Here is a 5,208-nt window from a genome sequence, read left to right as displayed (position 1 = left end):
TAGGTCTCATCCTTCATTGAAGAAGCCTCTCTTGGCAGCAACAGAAAACCGCAACTGGTCAACAGAGAACAACCCACAGTGGGGTGCCCAGCCCCAGTGGCTACATCTACAATTCAATTCCTGCACCCAAGGCTCCAGGAACATTTTGGAAGAGGAAGCAGGGAGTTTGTAAGAGCCAGAGGACTAGGAAGTCTGCCATGAGATTGTGTTGACTGAGATGACGGGAAAACGACAGCCCCTCTACACTACAACAGTATTGCTGCCTAAACAAGATCTGAACAAAGACAGCACCAATAGACACGCTAATGTGGAAGGAGGAAATTTCACTGCTCCCCATCACTAGACAAGGAACTACAGGGAATAAGGACTGCTGAGAGAGGGACAATTAGTCTTCCTAAGGGATGAGCCTTCTGATTGGTTACCTAACACCAAGTGATCAGCCCTGAAAATCATATACATACAAATAATACTAAATGGACTCGGCAGATTGTATTTATATATGTTTATGTATATTGGTAACAATGATCAATAGAGAAAGAGAGGTCATGAAGAAGTAAGAGGGGACATGGGGGGGTTGGGGGGGAAGAGAAGGCGAGAAATGATGTAATTACATTTTAATTTAAAAATTATTTTTAAAAACTATGACAATGGGCATCAATGAGTCCACAAGCTGAACAAAAAATGTCCCTGGCAGCTTTTTGATCATATTTCTCCCCTTCCTTATTAAACGCATGCTGTATTTTAGTTTCCTATGTTCCAATTCAATGTCTGTTTATATTGTATTTTAAAGATAAATTGTTTCAGGATATTGTAATATGAATGATGAGTAATGGTGGAAAGGATGGAAGACTGCAAAGACAGGGAACTTCCAAACCATGATGCTTTTGTTATGTGCAGAAAGTGTTATTTTCTTCCTATGAATATTTTAGATCAGTGAACTATTCGAAGTTCTATAAATGTAATAAATACAATTTTAAATGAAAATTGAAAAAAAAAAACCATGACAATGGGAAGGTGTAAGCAGTATAATGTAGGGTGTCCTAGGTAGGGCTTTTGTTGCTGTGATAAAACACCATGACCAAAAGCAACATGGGAAGGAAAGAGTTTATTTCATTTTACAGCTCTCAGGTCACACTGCAAAACTGAGAGAAGTCAGGACAGGAACTCAAGGCAGGAACTGATGCAGACGTCATGGAGGAAGCAGGATGCTGCTTATTGGCTTACTTCTCAGTCTCCTTTCTTAGACGTCTGAAACCACTTGCCCAAGGGTGGCACCATATACAATGGACTGGTCCCTCCCACATCAATCACTAATTAAGGAGGTATCTCACAGGCTTGCCTACAGACCAGTCTTATGGAGACATTTTCTCAATTGTGGTAACTCTAGCTTGTATCAAGTTATCAAACCAAATCAAAGTAGGACAGAAGGTATGTGTTGAAAGCATGGAGCTGGGGGCTGGATCACCAAAGCTCAACACCCAACTCGAACATTTACAGATTATGAACTTGAACAAGTGTCAACAGCTCTAGCTCATTTTCCTCATCTGTAAAGAAGAAAAAAGCATTTGTTTCCTTCATCTGCAGGAGGAGAGACTGTGGTGTATTCCAGCGTGTGGGGGTGCAGGGCCTTGGGAAGCCATTACTAGGCAAGAATGGACCGCCATGTCGCCCAATGGGAACACATTAAAATCACCGCTCTGCTGCCCTTTCCTAATCCACTAGTTACCATGGTTTCCCTCTGAATATTGGCTGACCCCCAACAGGCCACCTTCTACTTTGTACTACTATTCTTTAATTATGTATGAGTGAGGTCTGGTTTCCAGCATGTGCATACCTAGAGAAGTTGACCTTCTCTGCACATGGCCTTTTGAGCTACGCAAATTTGTATTTATGTTCATGCAGATCACCAAACCTAAGTCCTGAAGTCACCCAGTGTTTTTATTTTTAAAGTGGTTCAAATCTTACAGGATTAAAGGTTCTGTGGGTCTCGGGTTCCTTCCTGGAGGTGGAGTGAACTCCAAGGGCACTCTGGTATGGGATCTGGCACTGGGGAGATTCAGAAGGCTGAGCTGCAGAAGGAAGCCTGGGGTCAGCTCGAAGGAAACAGTATCTGGCTGCAGGGTCAGAGGGGCAGGAAGCAAGGCCAGGGCCAGGGCCTCCAACAATCAGGAACAGGTGGGGAAAGGAAGTAGCCATCAAGATAGACTGAGGCAAATATTTCAGGATGTAGCCTGGGAGCACAGAACCTGCCAGGGACTTTCAGCAGGGCTATGGGGGGCTGACCCTCCAGCATAGTTTTTTTTTATTTTGTTTTGTTTTTTTACAAGTGACCTTCTAAGATCTTCTAAGGTGTGGTGTTTATACCATTTAATTATCTGAGGGTGAGGCATTCCTTCAGGAACTTCACACCTCTTTTGAAGTTTGAGATGGAAGGGAATTCTGTAATGTGAACTGCAGCCCCTCTCTGGGCTCAGTGCCTCCTCTGAAGATGCCTCTCCAGACAAAACTCCTTGAGAATGAAGTTATGCTCATAAACTGCATGAGTTTTGTTAATCAGTGCCACATAGCAAAGTGACCATCACATGGGCTACAGAAAGCTGAAGTCACACAGGTTGACTTCCTGCCTACCAGAAATTTTTTGCTTTGTCTTTACCTCTTTCTTCTCTAGAGACAGCATTATCTCACCTTCTCACCCACTCCCCTTGTGAATAGCAGTAGCAGTTGCCACAGGCTTGTCTGCATCTAAACATGTGTGAACCCCTTTGTGTGTAAGAGATGGATTGATTTCCTGAAACTGCCCTGAGGTTAGATATTATTGTCTCCATTTGGTGAAGGAAGACACCGAAGCTGATAAAGCTTATGTAACTTGCCCAAGGTCACTTCACAGGGTCGCAGTGAGGACTTGGGAATTAAGTTCAAGCCTGTCTGACTTTTCACCATCCTGCTAAGGTGCCAGCAAGAATCAATCACAGCCACTTATGGGATGGCAAGTTTTTAGGCCAGGTATGATTTTTTTTTTCTTCTCAGCATGCACTGTTACGATACTCCATACATATTTTCAGTTGGGGGTTGGAAACAAAAAGACAAGATACAGTTGGAGAAAAAGATCAAGGGATAGAATGGGTGCAATTGTGGATTATTCCTTTAGTGAGACTTGAGTGAACGATCCAGAAATTCAGTGGGCCTTGTCCTATCACTTCTCCAGAGGGTTGTGTGGGTAGACCAGCCTGGCAGCATGGACCTCCTGCCAAGCCTCTTTACAGAGCCTGATCTCATATCCGGTCACATTCTTATCAACCAGCCCCATGGCCTGCCACCCAGGTCCCACAAAGACACAAGCCTCTCCACAGTACCTCCTAACTTCCCACCTGGATTGTCCCTTTCCTTCCCCCACCTCCATGGGCAGATTCATGTGACAATGTCCAAAGATGTCAGATCCAAGCAGCCTGTAAATTGACGCCTGTATTAAATTCTCCTGTCCTTAGTGGATTAGACTCCTTGTACCCTGTCATGGCCTTCATTCTCCTCTCAGAGCACATCATTGGGTACTTCTATTCTACCTCTGATGATGTCACCAGATTGTGTCCTCTTTGTCACCCTGCCTTACTGCTGCTCCTTGCTCTCCTCCCACCCCACCTCCAAGTACCAGCTTAGGGCAGTTGTTGCATTTTCCAGAACTTTCCAGGCACTATCTACGGAGGCGCTTCTGCTTCTTCCCAGTGCCACTTTTCCCTCTCAGGCACATATTTCACATGCTCTTCAAAATTGGCTCCAAATGCTTGCCCTTTGATTTATCCACTTTAAGGAGCAAGGCTGTCAGCCCTGCAACTCAAGGCTTGTGGCAGAGAAGTCTCTGTGTCCTCGTGGCTCTGCTGCTGACTAAATTGTCAGTTCACAATGGTCATAAAATGTGGTTCACATTCCAGGCTCTAACTCTCCTCACACTAGGCAAGGTCTGCAGGCCACATGCAGGCTGCAGACAGATGCTTCTGTCTGTCTTTCTTTCCCCTCACATCCTCTCCATGACAATAAGAAAAGCATGCCACACAGTTCACCAACCCAAAGGGTCAAGGAAGGAGACAAAGACACAATTCCCAGCCACCCTCAACCCCAAGAAACAAGGATGTAATTTTTTGTCTATGTGGTTTTGATAAATATGAGGGGCACTGAAATTAGAGGCCATAAATTTGGGAAGAAAGAGGAGACAACTTAGATTTAAAAGAACAAACTGCTACATGAAATCTGCCTTATTAAAGTTAATTAAAGGAAGTGGAAATGGTCATTTGTTAGCAGAATTGGCCCCTCCAAGGACTAGCTTGTGAATACAGATGCATTTTTACATGGAATTATGTGTGAAGCTATGGCATATATGCCTGGATTTAAGTAAAATAGCCCTTTTTTATTTTTGGACATTAAATCACTTAGTACAGGCTGCCCTTGAACTATATATAGATCCTTCTCCCTCAGTCTTCCAGGTACTGGGATTACAGATAGGCACCACCATGTTTGACTCTAAGTACAAACTATTTTTTAAAATGTTTAAGTTACAGTTATTTATTTATTACATACATGTGCTCAAAAGTGAGCAGTGGAGCGCATGTGAAGGTTGGGGGACAACTGCGGCCATTGTCCTTCCTTCCACCATGTGGGTCCCGAGGATTAAGCTCTGTCATCTGACTTGGTGACTCTTTCCCCATACGCCATCTCAGTTGCCTAGCACAAAATCTTTTGATTCAAATCGTAAGATAGTGGTATCTTTTTCTGATCTAATGAATTTATTCACAAAAAGAACAATGCAAAGATATAGACTAAAATGACATTTTATATATTCTTATCTATTATAAACAACATTTTATAAAATTTGCCTATGTCAAAATAATTGATAAACACACATACAAACACACTCATACTCACTACTTACATACCCTCTCTCTGTCCCATGTGTGCACACTAACAGAAACAATCTCACACATACAAACACTCTAATAACTCTCATACAATAAAGGACATAGATTAGAATCTCTTTATACAGACTTTCAATTTCCAGATCACTAAAATCTTTAAAACTTAAGTTATGCTTTTTAATATTTAAAAATAAAAAGATAAGAATACAAACTCAAAGGCAGAGATTATTACTCATTCCATCTCAAGTACTTTTGGAAAAATTAACTATGCTTTAAAATAGAGTCTTAAAATAAATTTTATATT

This window comes from Cricetulus griseus, chromosome 3 (assembly GCF_003668045.3).
Source record: "Cricetulus griseus strain 17A/GY chromosome 3, alternate assembly CriGri-PICRH-1.0, whole genome shotgun sequence".
Classification (NCBI taxonomy): domain Eukaryota; kingdom Metazoa; phylum Chordata; class Mammalia; order Rodentia; family Cricetidae; genus Cricetulus; species Cricetulus griseus.
The sequence above is the reverse complement of the archived record's forward strand: the minus strand, read 5'-3'. Positions refer to the sequence as shown.